The following is a 21,376-nucleotide window of genomic DNA, read 5'->3' on the forward strand; positions in this document are numbered from 1 at the left end:
GGACCTTTTCGATTGTATCCAGTCGGTTCACAGATATTTTCGAATCTGCGTTTTCTATGCATTAAAAAAATTATTCGATTTGTATATAATTTACGTATTTACATTGCATAAGACACCATATAATGTTACGGTTTAATGATTGCTAGTTAAGTGATTTACAACCATTTTGTGTTTGGAGTTCCTCTAAATATTTCAAATGATTTAACCGAATTAATTCGAGAGGAATACATTACAAAATTAATAATAATATGTTCACCACAAATGATATAAAAATAAATATGGTATAGTTAAGCTTTCAATTTTATTTTTTATTTTTATAGATGATAATAAAATTATATTTAAATAATTTAAATTTGATTTTTTTTGAAGCCGAAAAGTTTTGATGAATTGCTACGGAAAATTATGTATTTATAGTGTCGTGTTTTTTTTTGCTAGCATGTGATTTTCTGTGTAAGTGTAACGCGTTGCTATTGTCATTAACTTAATTTATTTTTTGCACAATTATATATTCAGGATCTGTATCAACAATCATAAGCTGATTTTGTGCCTAATCTGGCAGTGTACATATTTATTTTTTAAGGTACAAAGTTTTTTTTAAATATGTTCAAATCGGTACAATTTTAAATGTGGCCTTTCAATTTGTAATAGTCTCCAAATCGTATCGAATATCGAGTTGCATTCTTGGAATTTAAATAACTGCTTAGCTAGACCAGATCGGACAGTCAAAGTAAAATGCGGCTGCTTTTCTGGATTTCTAACGGTTGTATTGGTGGATTCAGTGTAACTCCGCTTAGTGTGAGTTTGGCTGAGCTCTCTATTAGTAAAAGTCAAGGAAGTACTTTTGTATTAAATCTGATTGAAATATCTGAATTAAGTTTTTGAGTACGGTAGTGGGACAATTGCGGGCAAGAAAAAAAATGTTTCTTAAAAAATTAAAAAAATAATAATTAACTAGTTTTATGAGTCATTCGAGACTAATTTCGTCACAGCGATTATGGGTGGTAATTTATAATCAGACAATTTAAACTTCATTAGTCTTTTTCAAGCATTTAAATCTTGTAAGTTTTTGTAATTATGTTATAGTTGATTCAATTATCTATAAAACTAGATTGCGTGACTATGAATTTGGTTAAAAATTATATACATCGTACCAAAACTAATAATAGATATAAAGTCATCGATTAAATTTCTACATAAATCAGATATTTGTACCAAAACCTCTCGAAGTCAAAAAATAACGATAAAATAAAATATATATTATAAAAATTATTACTACAATCACATGAAATAATCATTAGTTTTTACTTCATAATTAATTTATAATTATTATCTATAGCAAAAACCTTTATAAAATATAATTAATCGCGTGTTATGTGACGAGAGAACGCATGTAACGCACGCCCTATCTCTCACTCACTTTCGTCACTTAACACACAAGCGAGCGAAAGGGAATGTATCTCACCGTACGCGCCTGGTTGTGATACGAGAGAATGGGGGATGAGGCGCCGCCGGTCGTCATCTTCCCGTAGAGGTCCACTAAACAATGCGTCGCCCTATCCCGCCATTGAAAATAAATTGACCTCTACAGTTTTTATCAAATTTAAAATAAAAATATCGTTGTTTATTGAGTAAAATTTATATTTATAATATAATTTGTTGAATAAATATTATCATCAGTTTATGTATTTTATATTTGTATTTATTATATACAATATAATTTTTTTTTAATAAAATAAATTTACGTACTAACTTTCGAAAATTGGGAATCTCTGCTTTGTTAGATGTTTGTGTTGCTCTTGAATCATATTTTTTTACATTTGCGTCATCAATGGTGATGTGATGATGCTGCTATGTTGATTAAGGTATAAACGTACTTGAATATACATTTTACGTTTGTGCTAAATTATAGGATGTGACACACCTCATGCGATTGTGACGCATCATTTAAAATAATAGAAATTGCTATTTTATTATTATATTATAAATAAAAAAAAACATGTATCTAGTAAATAAATAAAAAATATAGACGTATGTTTATAACATACACCTAGTATTAATTAATTTAATCAAACAATTATGTTCATTAATTTATATTATATGTATAAAAACATAAACATAAATAATCGTTAAAATAATTACTTCCTTCTCATTTTTAAGACTATTAAAAAAAATCCTCTCATCTTCATCTCAATATATTTAAAAGTTTTGGCGTCATGTTTGATTTATTTTTTCAATTTAATATATTATACTTCATTATATATTTGTGAAAATTTGATGGTTCTCGCCGGTTTTTTTTATTTTATATAAAGCTCTTGTGACATTGTCTAATTAATTATGTGAAAAAGAGTAATTATTTTATGACAAGCTTTGGGCTTGTGTGGTTCACATGCGATATTGTGTTATATTTGCGCGTCCATCTATTGTGTATGTTGGTACATGATATGTATAGTAAATTACTAGGTACATCTGTAATAATAAATTCAGGTCATCTCGAATACAAATTCACACAAATCACGATGATGATGTATTGTTTTACTCTGAATTGTTAATTCATACATTCATACATATATCTGTAATGTTGTGCATGGAGATACATATATATTTAATCCATTTATAGATACAAAAACTAATATATCTGGTAAAAAAATAACTATTGAAATTACACGCTAAGCAAAATTATATTTAATAAAACAGATTTAAAACTCTCATAAACATCATTTTCATTTTCTCATAAATAAAAAATCTCTTATGATTTTTATATATAAAAGCATTAAAAAGTCCCATAAAATCATATCTGCATTACAATAGTTTTTGACTTTCAAATAAGGAATGAGTAGTGAGCCGGTTCGTTATCGTGGTGCGAAATTAAAATTCGTCTTCGGTTTTTTACTACAAATCTCGCAATTTATTTCTAAAAAAACTAGATATGTTTAAGTGCCAAAGTTGTTTAAGGTTTAGTAGGCCTAATGGGTGTGACTTCGCAGCCAGTAAGACGCAGGTGGACTAGTAATAATGTATTAATTTATATTACATATATTGCGAGTTACTATGTTTTTTCCGAGCAGTGGTGGAAAAGCTGGAGCAGGGATGATGTCCGTGAAAGATCCTCAGGAATCTTGTAGGTGGCAGTGACAGTGTCTGGAGGTCAGTTCCTCTTGCTGTGATGATCGTGTTCGGGAGTCTCAGGCCGTATCTTCGCGTCTGTTGGTGGGGGCGCGTCTGCCAGGCGGGCCGAATCTGCCAAGTCTCCATTGCAAAAAACTCGCTGACGAATCACAATCATGCTGCGATCATCCAGCTAATCGTAGGACTCGCTTCTTAGAACAACATCTCCGAGGTCAAATTGTGCAACGGGAATGTTGTGTTTTTTGTCTTCCGGTGATATATTGTTTCCCGTGACCGTTTCCTAACAAAGAAATATTTATTCAATGCACCGGAGAATCCTTGCGTTTTATTTATGGGAAACCTTTTTTTCTATTCGTAACGAGGGTTTTGTGTGGTCCCACTATTGTCTTGTTTATTATTATTGATAAATGATAATTTTTGGTTACAGTCATTAACGCGAGCTTCAAGAATAAAATCCCCCACAAACGAGGGGCTTTGTGGGGGATCATCCTTTACACTATATTGTCTTTTTTCTCTCAATTGTTGATAAATAATAATTTTAGGTCACAGTCATTAACGCGAGTTTCAAGAATAAGACCCCAACAGTTGTATAAAATATTACATATTTAATACTTAATCAAGCGTTAAAAAATCTCAGATATTGTTATATATATATTTATATTGTAGAAGTTCGTTTATATTATATGTATTTAATATTACTTAAAAAAACTTGTTATATGTCGTTAAAAAAAATATTGATGATGTACCCATTCTAGCAAACACAAAGTCAGATTAATTATATCCGAAACTCCCTGTAGTGCGATATCGGAACAACTCAATTTAATCCGAACTAGCACAAAAACCACTCTGGAACGTTTCAGAACAACCTGCACTTTCGAAACCCAATTAATCCAGTACCTCTCTCCTATTTTTTTCATTTCGATCTCTTCAACCAGTGCCTAATCGACCTTTCCTATAACACACCATAATATATTTTTTAGACGCGCCGTTCTATCTAGCTTAATCCTATAAATTTACTCATCCCAAGGAATGTACAAGATTAATTAAAATTTTTGCTATGAAATTTACAAAGCATAATATTAACTAAAGTCACCCTTACACTATCCAAGAGTAGTACGTATCGGATAAGATTTATTGCAGTCATGTCAAAACCTAATACGCACTTGTAAATGCCGTATTGCCTTCCATAAGATACGTTTGATGCCTGGAAGATTTATTGCTCTTGTTTTGGCAGATGTGCTTTGTAATTTTGAACGTATCCCCAAATGCAACGTTAAAGGTGTCATTAATCATTAGAAACTGGGCTAAAACATATTGACTTTACTGTTGTACTTGTAAACAAAGAAAACTTGTAAGTAATTAAAGTAGTTATTGTAATTTTTAACCCCATAATGTTAGAGGTTCTGTTTAATGAATTAAATAAATATATTTAAAGCATAAATAAATGACATTTAAATAGTGTCCTAAATTGTTAATTATTCGGTTACTAAAAAATTAGGCGATTGGCTAGTAAATAAGAGCAGATACAATACTAATGCCTGCACTATACTCTCTGGAAGTTGGCCAAGGACGGAGAATATAGTGGGTTACTTCGGGGTTTCTTCGGTCGAGTTCGGTTTTGCCCGCTCTAAAATCTCTCGATTGTCCGAGGTTACCGAGAATGGGAGGTATAGTGGGGGTAATTCAGTCGACTTGGCTAGCTTCATTGTCGGCAAACGGACCGAAGTCGGAGCTGCTTTTTCGAGCGTGAGCGGTAAGATACTTCTCCTTTCGCTCTCTCGCGTGTTAAGTGACGAGAGTGAGAGAGATATTGATATGGTTTTTCGCAAACTGATGTAGAACGAGTAACTCGGTTCAATTTCAGTATGCGCGTAGGTGTCCTATGGTCAACACGCATGACGAGCGCTGCATCGTGGTAACGTGGTCAAGTTATAATACCACATTATTATCGAGGACTTCAACAGACTCTTACTTACATCTTAGAATATTTAAGGGCACCAAAAAGGATTGATTATATTTTTGATAGTATATTCTTCTAACAGATATCGATATTATATTTTTTTTCATAAAAAATTAAATAATTAGTGTTACTTGATTTTGTTTAAAAAAATCGTTTCGAATGTCCTTATGTATTTTCCTAGATCGGTTTATATAAATGTCACACCATAACGAATTCTTATTTAGAATCGAAGCCGACAAATTCTAGGATAGTCACAGATGTGGTTTTTGTATTCTGAAGTATCATTTTTTTATGCCTTATGGTATTTAGTAAAAGCCGACAAAGATTTTGCAGAAATTGAATATTTACGACCGAAAAGTTTTCACTGATATTGTACTGGCGAGTGCCCACACAAACTTTTATAATTATGAGTAGCGTAATTTGAATAAAATGACAATTTAAAAATTGCGATTATTTGGCACATTTTTCGATCGCGCGCATATGCCGGCTGTACGTGACAGCAGCCGCCGTGCGGACGTCATTCACGGTCGCCGTCTGGACGGCATATGAAATTTGTGGCAGTGTAGCCGCTACTCGGAAGTCGGCGACTTCGGTCGACTTCAGTTGAACTTCGGTTCGGACAACTTCCAGAGAGTCTAGTGCAAGCATTACATTTAAAGAAACTCATTCCTAAGTCAATTCCAAAATAAATTGCTTAATAAAAATATCTTTATATTTTTTTGCTATCTATATATTCGAATCAAAAATAAGACAAACATCTTCTCGCAATTTATTTTTGTTAAGCCTGTAACCAGGACTTTAACCGGATAGTTATAAATTGGTTGGCGTGTCAGTTAAAAATCCCATTAAAACACTCCGGGTGGATGGCCAACCGCGTTCGAAAAGCGAAAACACGCGAGTGTTGTTCAAATTGGCGTATTAAAGTTGCAGTGTTCGACGATTGCTAAATAACGATTAATTGCACTGCCATAGTGAAAAGCCAAAAATTGTAATTAAATAGTATCGTATTTTTCATTACAACGATGATATAGGTGTATGGCATATAAAAATGGTCCCAAAAGTATAAATAAATAATTAATGGAATACGCGTACATTACATCATGCTATTGACTTTTCGCTCATGAAATGCTATTTTATATGTTTTAATTAAAATATTAACTTAAACACACCTGTAACTCACAGTCATTAAGTAATTATTTTTAAAATACCTTTCATCATATTATTATTAATTATATGTGGTATTGAAATAATTACGAAAAAATCAATATCCAAGCGCTTCCGTTGTATTATTCTATAGAATATTTAAACTCGCGTATTCCTTAGTTCAAGTATATGTATGAATGTATAAAATAAACCGTTTTCAAGGAGAAGGAAATCCATTTAATACGAATAACGCGAAGGCCGTCCAAAAATCGTGCTCACTTTATGTAGGAAGAAGTGTTTTTAATCGATGTTTAAATGCCACATAAACAGCAGCAATTAATTATTTATTAAATATACCTTAACATGTACAAAATAAGTAATATATCATACAGATGAAATAAGAAACGCATTATTATTTTAATATGACAATTAACCATTTTATTACCTGCTCTTTTCTCTTATACGTTGATATCACTACATATGCTTTAATGTTTTTACCTACACTTTAAAATATTTATAGGCCATTATTTCGCTAAACAATCCCTAATAAAAATAAAAAATTTTAAGATTAAGAAACATTTAACTTCATTTTAAAGACAATAATATAATTAATTAAGAATTACTTTCTTTCTTTACAAAATTTTTCATGACTATTACTTAGATTGCTTTCAATAAATACAGCTTCAAAGATTTAAACTATGCATAGAAAATTAACCATGAAACATTCGATGCTGGTAAACATACTCGAAACAATTTTTCTCTAATATAATACGAGAACTAATTCTTCCGTAGTTAGTGTTGCAAAATTAAACGAATAATGATTTTAATTTTTACTTTACCACCCATATTTCCCTCATAGGTTTTAACTTATTTCTTAAAAATACGACTTTAATAATCAGAATGATATTATAAAAGCTATTGACAACTTCACAACATTTAAAAAAAATATTATTTATGATCAATGTATCATTCATTAATAAATCGTTGGCCAATAAGATAATTTTCATTAAAAAAATCTGCCACTTTAAATAAAACAACCTAATAGATAATACAATGCATCGCATTTCATTAAACACTTTTTAACTATTATTATTTTGTTGAATGCAAAAGAAAATTTATTAAATATTATTTTTTTAATTTCAAGGTTTATAGTTTCGTGTCGTGGAGTTACGTGCAAAATAAAGATATAATCTAACAGGTAATTTTACTTATCAAATCTCATCTAAGATACCTTTTCTTGTTGACATGGTTTGTGCAAGTAAAATACTGTTCTTTCACTGCATTATGATTTACATTTTTAATATTAAAATACTGTAAATAAACAGAAAAATATAGTGATATACATACAAAACTGTCTAGATTTTTATAAATATTATTATATTTATATTTGAAGATGAAGTATGTATGTTTATACCTATCTGTCATCTAAACATATTAGGTAAGAAGTTATAACATAGTGAATCAAAACCGGCGCATTTGCCATATTTGTTAAGCTATGTGTACGTTTTGTAGTAAAATATATTATGCCTGCACTACTCTCTGGAAGTTGGCCAAAGCTGGCCAAGAACGGAGAATATAGTGGGCTACTTCGGTCGAGTTCGGTTCTGCCCGCTCTAAAATCTAGAGGTAATTCAGTCGACTTGGCCAGCTTCGATCGCTTCCGAACATTGTCGGCAAAAGGACCGGAGTCAAAGGGACCGAAGTCGGAGCTGCTCTTTCGAGCGCGAGCGGTGAGATACTTCCCATTTCGCTCTTTTGCGTGTTAAGTGACGAGAGTGAAAGAGATAATGGTATTTTTTTCGCAAACTGAAATAGAACGAGTAGCTCGGTTCAATTTCAGTATGCGCATAGGCGTCCTATAATTAACACGCATGTCGAGCGCTGTATCGTGGTCACGTGGTCAAGTTATAATACCACATGCTTATCAGGGACTTCAACAGGCTCTTACTGACATCTTTGAATATTTTAGGGCACTAAAAGGGATTAATTATATTTTTGATAATATATTTTTCTAACAGATATCGTTATTATTTTTTTTTTCATGTAAAATTAAATAATTAGTGGTACTTAATTTTGTTTAAAAAAATCGTTTCGAATATCCTTATGTATTTTCCTAGATCGGTTTATATAAATGCCACACCATAACGAATTCTTATTTAGAATCGAAGCCGACAAATTCTAGGATAGTCACAGATTTGGTGTTCGTATTCTGAAGTATCTTTTTTATGCCATATGACATTTTGCAAAAGCCGACAAAGATTTTGCGTAAATAGAATATTTACGACCGAAAAGTTTTCACTGATATTCTATTGGTGAGTGCCCACACAAACTTTTATAATTATCAGTAGCGTAATTTGAATAACATGACAATTTAAAAATTGCGATTATTTGGCACATTTTTCGATCGCGCGCAAAAATGCCGGCTGTACGTGACAGACGCCGCCATCCGGACGTCATTCGCGGCCGCCGTCTGGACGGCATATGAAATTTGTGGCAGTGTGGCCGCTACTCGACCTCGGCCGACTTCAGTTGAACTTCGGTTCAGACAACTTCCAGAGAGTGTAGTGCAGGCATTACATAAGTAGCTTATGCTAGTCGATGCCTGAATTTCTATAATTTTGTATCACTTAACAGTAGTAGTCGGTTCGATTGATGAACTGTGTTGGCATCTGTCGAATGTTTGGCAGGTGATTTGAGTGTCGGATAGTAGGTATCGTAGTCGTCGTTGATTGTCAGTAATCATAATAGTGATTACCGTCCATCAGGTGCTTGCCAGTGATTGGTTTTTTATATCGATCCTTTTAGGATTCTTGAATACTGTGTTAATAGATGTTTCTTAAAATTTTGTATAGCTATTATACAATTCTGGGTATTTTCCAATAAATAAGTATCAAGACTAGTGGCTTAATATCTCAGGAAGGACGTAATAAGGGACGCTGGTGTTTCTCTCATGGCAAATATGTCACATTGGTGAAGAATCCAAAGTATATTTGGTTTCACATAATATTATAGTATTCACTGCATTCTTTCAGTACATTCAATATTTAAAGACATATGCATATTTTAATAACCTATTTATAACATTCATTTTAACTGCGCATGTTTCAATTATCCATTGCTCGCATAGCTCATATTCTTTAGAATAATTTTAACTCCTTATCGCAAGCTAATCATTTTTTGCCGATTAGTCATGTGACTAATGTTGTTATAACTTGAGTTATATCGCATGATAGATTAAAAATCCATTAGTATTAATAGACTATAAATCTGTACAATAGCTCTACGTATGGATAATTGCATTGTATGTATTCTATGAATATGCGACCACGTTATCGTTAATGTTGCAGTGTTTAAATAATAGCATATCTAAGCGTCAGTTCTTTAACCCTGTCATATGTAAATTAACTGTGATTTACTACTATATGAAGAACAGTGTAATTGTTTATTGATGCCATGCACACCTGTGTTAAATTACTCTATACAGTTTTGTATTTGAATTATATTACAAATGAATCATTTACGCAATAACTATAAAAGTCTAGATGGTTGTGTTTATATTAAATAAAAGACTTCAATAATAAAATATTAAACGTTTGTTTGCTCTCTAATATACTCGACTCATATCTTTGATGGCGAAATATTAAAAAATCTAAATTACAGTTATACATCTATAAACCTTTTCGGATAAATATAAATATTATACCATACGATAAAGAAATACACGTAAAAAACAAACAATATCGAATTTATATGTTGTGTAAATCTATGTAGATATTATAGCTTATTTCAATGATAATTTCTTCCCTCTCATCCTTCTTTATTAATTGCTCTCACCCCTAAACCACCTATTCCCAGCGTGCTGAAACTGAGACATGGCTTTTTAACAATTAGTCGTATGCGCTTCCACTTGACTCGCGTTAATTACATTAAAAATTAATTATCGGACCTGAAATATCGCTGTATCGGTAATTTGATTCCATTTCTACGCTTATTAATATAATACATAATAGCCAGAAAATTATTCTGTTGAATTAATATTTTAATGAGCACTGCAGTCATAAAAAATATGTAGACGATTATACTTCAACTGCCTACCTGATTTGTATTAGATTTACATTTCTGATTTAATTTTAATATTTTTGTATAGATATTTACTTTAAATATTTAATTCAAGATGTTTTCAATCGTTTAAGAATACATTTTTTTTTCAGTAAATTGTAACAAATGTAATAAATCAGATCTAAGTCAAATGCGTTTAATTAAACGTTGTACAAATTTGGCATAATTTAAATATTATTAACATGCAATAATGTGTGTAACGCATGAAGTTAGCAGCTTGTGAAATAAAAAATATTATAATGCTGATCTAAAATTTTCATCAGATATTTTAATTCAATATATATATAATAAAAAAAAAATTGAATAATAATAAATTACCTGCTTTTATAAAAAAACAACAATATTTTCAAGTGGATCAAAGGTGCATTTATAATAAATATACGCACTCACAAAATAGCATCCGACTTCCATAACTGGCTTTTAAAACGAGCCGCCTAAAGGATGTACTTAAGTGATCATAAACTTTAAATTTTAATATTTTTAAAATTAAATTGCGTATTATAAATAAATACTATTTTAAAACATAGCATATTTTGCTGCTTGTTTTTTTAATATTTTTATTTTTACAAACAAATCAACGTATATTTGATTTTTATATGGGTATTTTTATGAAATAATTATTAAGTGAAAGAATAATTTTACCGGCTAAATATAGGTTAAAGTACCCATGCAATTACGCACCAAAAAGAAACACAAGTTCTAAAATTAAAATTAAAGTCACTAGTGAAATAATATATATTTTGTTAGTAATATATTTTTTCATATTATATTAGTTTTCTCATAAAAAATAAAATAATTGTATTCAATATTTTATACTTTACTCTATTTGCGTTAACACAATCAGTTCGAGAGCTATCAATTTCAGCATTATTCATAATTGAGAAAGAGATGACAAGTTTGGATTTACGCCCCTACTATTAGCTCTAAAGCACACGATACGTATATACGTTTGGTATACTTACCCCTATTTATATTTTGAACAAATTTAAACTCATTACTATATATTTTTATTTATTTATCAATCAATCAGAATAATAAATATAATTCTATAATCATTACTTTTTTATACTTATCATTACTTCGATTTATTGCTGAATATAAAATTATAGTAATGATTTTAATTTCAAAAAAATTGTTCAAAATATAAACAGGAGTAATGATAAATATATCTAAGTAGAATGAAAAAGTAGTTTTTAAGTTGGCTAAATTTATGCTTATTTTTTATTTATAGATACTAGCTGTCGGTCGCACACTATCGTGAGTTACCGCAGCTAATTTATTGGTTTGGAGATATTTAAATGTACATACTATTATACATATGTATATCGATAGTAGATACATAGGAAACTTTTTAAAAAATACAAAATGTTTAATTTGAAATAATTTGCTTTTAATTAAAGTGTGTATTAGGTTAAAAATATAAATTTTAAACTAGTTGTTTTATTAAAATTTAACAACACAATAGCATTTTATCAATTTAATAATTGTAATTAGAATATTGCTTTTTTTAAATTAACTTTGAAAAAATTATATCTCCCATAGGTATTAAATATAGAAAACTATCCGTTATTTTATACTACTTTTATGTACTCTTTCTTGATTTATCGATACGACACTAGTTGTGAGTAAAATGTTCGTTTTTTGATAAATTTTCTATATTCCTGAAAGCTTTAACGCAATATGAAATGTCAATTCGATTGATCACCACACACACTACATTTTTTATCGAGCGCTACACACGAACATTTTTCATACAAAATATCGATACTAGTTTTTCTCTCATAATTTGGTTATTTTTAACAGTTTCGTCTTGAAATAACCGACCAACCCCAATATTGGTGGTACATTTTGCATATATTGAAGGTACAACACGCAAAGTTCTCCTTGACATAGTGTTTCAATATCGACAAGGGTGAAATTGAATAATTAATTCTTATATGCATTCTGTAAAGTTTTCCTCGTAGGATATATATTATGTAGATAATAAAACAGTTCTTGAAATGGCTGAATATTTTATGCGAGCGAGTTACTTATAATAAAATTCAATATAGTATAATAGAAAAGTGTACAGCTTATGTTAATGTTTCAAGCATCAAGATAATATTTTTTACTTTTATACTATTTATGTACATATAAGTGTATATTTTACAGTAAAAATATTGTGTCATCGCCAGCACAATCGCCAGTTTCTCAAACAGTGTTACTTTTAAGATAATTATGACAAATATTTTCTATATTTTCATATTAAAACAAATACTTTACATCTAAAACTACACCAGTAGAAAAAATTGTAAGCGTACATTGTGCTTGCTATACATGCGACACTTTTAGAGGTCATTCTAATACTTTAGACACTTATCTATGATGATAAAATTACAGTTATTTGATTCAAGTGCAATAATATAACCATCGATGGGTCAATACGAATAAAGCCAACCTCAAGGTCTTGCATTACATAATTAAAAATGTATGAGCAGTCCGATATGTCCTCAGTTACGATTGTTATAATGTGATTTAAATTTGCGATTCTTCCTAATGTTTGTTTGTAGCCACTATTTTTTCCATCACGAAAAATTAGTGCAATATTAACTAAAGAGTTAAAGATTTACTATCGGTAATTTATAGTTATAGACAAATATATAATATAATAGTATTATTATTTAATATTATTTTATAATAAAAAAATATATTCACAGATTTAATATATTTTTTGATCTCGTAAAAACGAATTGCGTATTCCAGACAATTTTTTATCAACATTTTTTTATTAAATATGTGACCTAAAAAATATTAAATACAAAAATATTATTCTGTAACTGTTTTACAAGCTACAAATGATTTTAAAATGTATCAAAATAATATTTAAAAACAAGCTAAAAAATTATTTTTTAACAATTTTTTAAAATTTTAAATGTTACTTTTTTTAATAATAATTCATAAAAAACGTTTACTAATTACTACATTCAGGCTACATAATATTTTTTTACTCGTCTTTTTCTGTACAAAAAAATTAATGAACCATTTATTTCAGGACTAAATTTCAAGTAAATAATTTTGTCTATCAGAAAATCTCAATTATATATTTTTAGTTTGCTTTTTACAATTTCTTTTATATAGTTAAAAATAACATTTTTAACATGTGTGATTTTTTTCATTTCTTATCAAAAAATAAACGTACTAATTTATGATTTTAAAAACTATTTTCTTACACTGTAATATATTTTTTAAGCTAAATGTTATTCTATATTTTCTTAAATATTCAAAAAAGTTGTTCCTGATTTAATCTAACTTAATAGTTTAATATAAATTTATTATATACAAAATTATATTTTTCGCGACGATTTAAAACGATTAGTTTTAAGAAACAGTATTTTTGATTATTATTGTATATTTAACATTATGTCGTTATGATAAGTATAATAATTTTATAATTTTACCGTTATCGCTCAGCTTTAGTTTTTTATTATTAACAATTAAAATGTTAATTTCGTGCCAAGTTGATAAGCAATAATTGATTCTTGATTTTTATGCACTTTATACAATATTAATCGATCAAGTATAGGTAAATTTATTTTTTATTACTAAATAAACTATGTTTTACATTTTTTCCTTTAATTAACCAATTTTGCATATCCTTTATAATATTTAAAAAACTTTGCTATACTTTAAATTGTATTTACTTATCGTAATTTTTCATTTAACTGATAATAATAGCAATAACAATATTAAATTAAAATATACACTTGCTGTTTCTGTCCTAATAAATAAACCAGAAATAAAAATTAAATTAAATATTAGTTTTTTATGCGTCTTTAGAATATGTTTATGGATCAAATTTAGCTAGGTAATTTTTTTAAATAGACAATTAACGTTTATTATAGAAACTCAGTATCAAGCAAAGAAATTACATTGAACATTTTAAAAATAATTTTCAATGTAAAAGATACGATAGTAATACTATTGAATATAATAGACAGATTTAAACACTTAAACAAGTTTGAATATATGAATAAGTAGTATAAAATGTAACATACATATACGTCACACCTTTAGTTTTATTGTCATAGACCATGGTTTCCCAAACTATGTTCCGCGGAACACTGGTGTTTCGCGGATCCAAAATAGGTGTTCCGCGGAGCCTAAATAGATATTTCACAAAAATTTAGAGTAGATTAAAAAAATTGTTAGTCTTGCTAATACATAAAAATTGTTCATAAATCTGTTAAAAAAGCTTGAAAATATGTGTTAAATATTCAACATTGATGTGTATAAAATCTGGAGAGAAAAGTTTCATAAGTCGGTGTTGTTTTTTTTAACTTTAAAATTTGATCGTATTTAAACAATATTTTTTTTGTTAATTAATCACACGATATTAGTGCTTGTTATACGAATTTTATTTATGTGACTACATATGCTACTAGCAGTCACTGTATTTTGCATAGGCATGCACTGTTGACTAAAAAATTTTCCACAAATTTAAAAAATGTTATGAAGTAGCCGTGAAAATGATAAACTATGTAAAATCTAGACCACTTCAATCCAGATTATTTAAAATTTTGTGCGATGAAATGGGTAGTGAACATAAAGCACTTTTATTACATACTGAAGTGAGATGGCTATCCAGAGGAAAAGTACTATTAAGACTATGAACTTCGAAATGAATTATTAGTCTTCTTGAAAGCACAAAATAATTTGCAACATCATTTTATAAAATTTTTAGCAAATCCTTCCTGGTTGATACATCTGCATATCTGGCGGATATTTTTACAAAGTGAAATGATGTTAACTTATAATTAGAAGAAAAAAGTATTACAATTTTTAATATGAGAGATAAAACTGAATCTTTTGATAAAAAATTACAATTTCAGATTTTATCGGTTGAATCTAATAATTCTGATTGTTTTCCTGTCTTGGATATGAATGTTTAAATGAATTGAATTTTCAAGTAGATAAAAAAGTTTCACAAGTATTTTTAGAACACCTATATTACTTGAAAATAATTCTTTCGGAATATTTTCCGAAAACTAGTAAGGACGATTCCTGGGTTCGGAATCCATTTTCCGGAACAGTAAAACCAGTGGGCTTAAGGGATTATGAGAATTTAGTTAATGACTCTGCTTTGAAACAAAAATATCAGCCATTAAATAATTTCTGGGTGAGTCTGACTGAAGAGTTCCCCAAGGTGTAAAAACAAGTTCTGGTTTGTTTACTTCCGTTTTTCACGACGTATTTATGCGAAGTGGGATTTTTTAAGTATATTGCAACAAAAACAAAATACAGAAATAGACTCCACGCCACGGCAGATATGAAAATACAACTAACCAAAATTGTGCCTGATATAAAAAAATTGTTATTTAAAAACCCAAAATCATCAGTCATTAGGAGTTTTATTTATTTGTATTTTTATGTTTATTAAATAAATTTAATAACATTTCTTTAATAACACGTTTTATTTTATTATGAATTACCCAGCCTAAAAAATAAGCTAAGTGTTCCGCCAAAATTTTCGGATTTGCCAAGTGTTCCGTCGCTGAAAAAGTTTGGGAAACCCTGGCATAGACAATTTGTAACTTGACTTTTACTTGAAATTGATGTTTATAAATATTTGTATTTTTTTCTATGAATTACATTACTTAAAGTTGACTCAATTGAATGCATTATGAAAATCTTCATAAGGAGCTACAGATAAAAACAATATTTAAAGAGGTGCGGCATCGATCGTTACTCTATTTCTCTAGCGTCTTGGTCTTCCAATCACCACGCCTTCCGGTTACTCCGTGAAGACGCGTTGAAAATATTAATGTTATATATATTTAAACACAAGCTGCTAGATTTCAGCTCACATCCCATCCAACTTGTAAACTACGTGCATTCTTCTGAAGCCAACCGGGCACATAAACACAGACGTTCTGCCGTGAAATGGTGGCATTACGAGAGCAGTCTAGCGCGACGTTCCCGAGCACAAAAGGTCCCGAGAAACTAGCAACGTGGCCAATGTATGCACAAAAGTAGCTGTAATTCCGAACAAGGAGCTGAATGCGGAAGGAGGCGGGCGTACGTACATATACCTGACCCATTTTCCCCAAACAACTTTTCCCTGCGGGTCTCCTCGGATGCTGCGGTCCATCCCGCGAGCAAATTAAACTTAAATGCTACTATTGTGGCGATTAATGGCAGGCCGTTGGGCTTTCGGTGCACGTACGCCGACAATCGGATTAGTGTGAAACAAGGTAGTTGTAAAGGGACACGGAGCGCGGGTAGCTTTGGCGTGGCCGGATTTGCAAACCGCGCCTGACTTTGTTACCCCAAAACTAGGCTGATGTTTGCAAACCGCGTCTTCAATAGGCTTTGAATAAGCAATCGATACTATCAAACCACATATATTAATTTGTATGATGTATTAGATTCGTAGATAAGTGACGCCATCTAATCTTGATGAAAACATCTCAGGTGGCGTTTATTGATCTTGACGTACGTCCTTAAAATATATATACTGATTTACCTAGGAACGATGTAATACACTATGTAAGACTTCATTAGTGAATATCAATGGACCATAAAAGAGTTTCACCTTAACCGGTTGAGTGAGTGCTGCGCTATCTCTGTTTGTGTAAGGTTGAAAATTGCTACTTTTGTACGTTTTCAACTAATTAATATATCGAAAACGTAACGCTACAAATTTTGTGTAAAACTTAATAAAACTGCCACTGAAGCTTATGGAGATAAAAAACTATTGAGAAACATATTTTTGTGTGGCGCAAAGCTTAAGAAAAAGATCGAAAAATGTTGTAAACGAAATTTATTTATTTTTATTAAATTTTTCGTTGTAACCTGGCATGCATAAGCCCAGTTCGTTACAACGGGCAAATCTGTACCAACTAAGTCAATCAGACATAATGTATTCATTAAAAGTATTAACCACGGAATCAGTGACATCTATATTATTAATTATAAATTATTATGTTCTATACAATTTATAATCAATAGATGTCACTGCAGCTGGGGTCGCTTTTTTATTGATAATAACACAATTTTATAAATAAAAATTTGAAAGGTGAATCTTCTGCAAATGTATCTCTCTTTGTTGGGTCAGATCAGTCAAGGGCAAAGCCCCAGCGGTGAGCCCGGTATGACGTAGTACCTCTATTAACATAATAAACACCCATATTTGTGTATAGCAAATTAAGGTAGTCACGACTAAAATTAAAAATATTTTTTTAATGATTTGTTTATTTTATGTAAAAATAATAAAATTATATATTTTTTTCTGATTTTCTGATTACAAATTTATTACTCGAATATTTAAATACTATTCGTAAAGTATTCGTTGGTGACACAACTTCAGTTTTCGAGCATTTGTTGATATTATTTTTATTAATCGAACATTTGAGGTATGGTAATAATTATGAATTATAATATTAATTAAATGGCTGCATCTGAACCTTTTGCAGCAGCCGATCCTTTCGATGACTTTCTTGTACATTTCGGGCGGTATCTCGTCCATAACTTGGTTTTTAGGTGCTCCAACGTTTCGGGTTAGTCAGCGTAAACACGGTCCATAGCGTAACCCCACAAAAAATCCAACGGCATTTTTTGTAGGAATACATCATGCGCCCACCATTTATCGTTTTTAAAAATGTAACGTCCAATGACGCCGCCTGACCACAATGCGCACCAAACAGTCACTTTTTGGGCATGTAATACATAACGATTTTCCTCGCATATGCTGCAATTTTGCTTAATAATATACCCATAGAGATGGAAATGTTCCTCATCAGAGAAGAAAATTTTCTTTTAAAAATCAGCATCATGTAAAAATTCCATAAAACGTGAAACATTTTGACCGAAATAAAATGATTTAAATATGTTTACGATTTTAACCCTTAAACTAAATTATTATATATTAGATTTCGACGTATCAAGAGTATCTTAATAATGTTAGAATGTTCTTTCTTATAAAGATATTTAGAGAACGCACGAAATATGTTGTACTCGGTCTCCTTGTATTCTCAGTTATCCACGTACACACGCCTTTTGTTATCGCTATTGTTTCCCTATAGAAATAGTAGCCAGCAAGATGTATCTCGAGAGGGTAGCGCCTCCGTTTTCTGAGAAAGGGAATAGAGGGATAATAATTCGAAGAAGGGAAGATAGGATGAGGCACGACGACGAAAAGGGAACTATTTGGGTCACGGAGTTTCCCACGATATTCCCGCTTCCTCTGCCTCTCGCTCTTCTCGTAAAAGATTGGAAAAGAGAGAGATCTCGGTCGGCATAGTATCGCCGTATGTTACCTTGCCCTCCTGAGCAATATAATATATATAGCGCAGACACAATGTATAAACATGTAATGGCACCATTATATGGGTGATAGGATTTTGGGAATATTTTATTTTTGCAATAGGTTTCGAATGTGAAGCAAATATATATCTTTATACCATCCAGCAAAAAATATTATAATTATAATATAAAGTATACTTCAAAGATATTTTTTATTCAGGAGAAGTCTGTTGTTAATAATTTAAATTATATACTAAGCTTATTTTTTTATAAATTCTAGTTTTTCACAAGAGTAAGTTATAATTTATAGATTTACATATGTTGTATTCATTGTAATAAAATAATTAAGATTAAACGTTTAGTTTCTTAGTTACTATTCGGAAGAATATCCTTGAATTTCATTATCCAAAATACAAAATGTGGAATACTACGAATACTAAATACTAGGTAACATACATAGTTAGTACCGTTAAAAATCTATATAGAATACATAAATTATGTATAAAAGTTTTATATATTTATTACCCACTAAAAATAGAATGTATCCATTACACATTATTTAGTTTATAACACGCTAGTTGTAAAATAATTTAGACCCTGTCGCAGTAACAGTTACTTTTGGTCTTTAAAAATTGTTCTTTAATCCTTAAGAACATGTCGATTAGCATGAAACTTCGTACTTGTTGAAGTTTAAACATGCTCTATTCTTTTTTTAATATATATAACATAATCTTGATATTTTTTGTTACTTACATAGAAATGTATAGAATATATTAAAATATTTGGATATTTTATTGTTTGCTTTTCGATAATTAAATAAATGAAAGTAACAAATATTTGAAAACCTCAGATTTACACTTCATATTTTTTTTCTATGGTCTCCTTCACCTGTCTGATGCAAACAACGGACTCCTTTTCAAAACAAAACCTATCTTCAAGCATATTCTATGCTATCCTCTAACATTAATTAGTTAAAATAAAGATTGTTTTAAATCACTTGTCACATTTCACCATGGATACCTGGTCTAACAAGATTTTTATTAGACAATAACAAATAGTCTGGTTTCACATCAAATCGTTCCATTGAGAAATGGAGGAGACATTCGACTTCCTCTAATTCTGAAAGGTATTTATGCCGTAACATTACTGTATTAAATTATTTCCATCGAAGACTTAAGTCAGAAACGCTATTCAGAACCATAATTTTGCTTCCGACTTAAACGAGTAAAGCCGAATTCGAGCAAAACGTCTCTTAGTCCTAGAAAGCAGCAAATTCCACACTGACCTTCTGATCCGGTCCATATCTCAAGAGCTCAGCTTGATTCTCGACACTACTTGTAGACTACAAAACCGTACAAAACTAATTGAAGACTATATGAAAAAGTGAGAATGTCCTTTTTTTCTAAATTTGTTTTTTTGTCGTAATGGATAGTGCTGGGCATCTGAGCAAAATGGTAAAACTACCATTGTCACAAAAATATTTTCACAACAGTCAATTTCATTGTAGAAACATTTTTATTTTATGAAAATTTTTCTTAACATTTTAAACATAGGCAAATTCAGATGTAAAAAATTGATCATTCATTAAAAGGAGAGGTATTATACTATGTCAATACATTTTTCTGGGGCATAGGATCGATTTAAAATTACTAAAAATATTGATCTTCCCACTACAATAAACTTTTTGCGAGCATATGATGGACCTATTCCTTTGAAAGCTCAAAAAAATCTGATTTATTAGGTTTAACAAAAATACTTTCAAAATTTACCATCACTGGAATACATTAAAATGGATAGTAAAGATGTCTCGAGTGACGAAGATTAATGCTATAAATTTATAAAATTGTTATTGTATTATTTTCTAATATTTTTTTGCTAATTTTAATATTTCTTAATTTTTTTCCTATTTTACATGTTTTTTATTTTTAATATATGCATGCGTGTGCGTATATATTCAATAATGTTAAACTTAAGTGGTAAATATTAGAAAATAGTAAATAAGTATATTGAAGAAAATTTTTTTTTTTGAAAAACAGCCTATGTAAAAAAATGCCAAAGTTGGTTTTGATTTTTTATTTTTTTTGTGTGTATTATTTTATTTCTAAAATAAACTCAATGTGTTTTAATATTTAATGTTTATATTTAAAACGTTTTTTTTATAAAGCATTTCCTTGTAATCAAAGAAGAAAATTAGTTTTTTTTCTCTCATATAAAAAAATATTTTTGTGACACTGGTTGTTCTTCAATTGCAAAGCGACGATTATTGATGTTCGTTCACAAAATTTAGATACAGGTGAATGTTATTAAATAGTAAAAATAAATAGCAGCATGAATACTTATCAGTTGAAATATTTAAAAAAATATTTCATACAAAACAATAAAAGTAATATCGATTTTATCACAAACAATAACATACACTTTGAAGCATAAACGAAAAGTCTACAGTCTACCTAATATAACACCAAGATTTGCTAAGCTTTAAAACTTGCAAAGAAAATGTTGATAATATTTACGTAACATGATATATTTTTTAGTATTATTAAAATATTTTACGGTGTATGTCGCGTTTTAAAATGGTTAAAAAACACTGCTTTAGAAAGTGACTACATCTAAGCGAGTGCAATTCTCGCTGGTGAACCTCATGAATTCTCAATAACCCATATTCTACAGTTTTACTTATATAAAAAACCGTATTGCTTTCTAGCCAATAATTGTATTCAAACAGCATAGTTGATTTTTTTCTAACGG

At 29.8% G+C, this 21,376-nt stretch overlaps 1 protein-coding gene across 2 annotated transcripts in view; it reads left to right on the forward strand.

Moving 5' to 3' along the window:
• Window positions 1-21,376, forward strand: part of Gdap2 (ganglioside induced differentiation associated protein 2) — a 107,785-nt gene that overhangs the window by 42,074 nt on the left and 44,335 nt on the right. The gene's annotated exons all lie outside the window — the stretch shown is intronic.

The sequence above is a fragment of the Plectrocnemia conspersa genome, unplaced genomic scaffold (assembly GCF_051122295.1).
Source record: "Plectrocnemia conspersa isolate PC_06_02 unplaced genomic scaffold, ASM5112229v1 ptg000011l, whole genome shotgun sequence".
In the NCBI taxonomy this organism is placed as follows: domain Eukaryota; kingdom Metazoa; phylum Arthropoda; class Insecta; order Trichoptera; family Polycentropodidae; genus Plectrocnemia; species Plectrocnemia conspersa.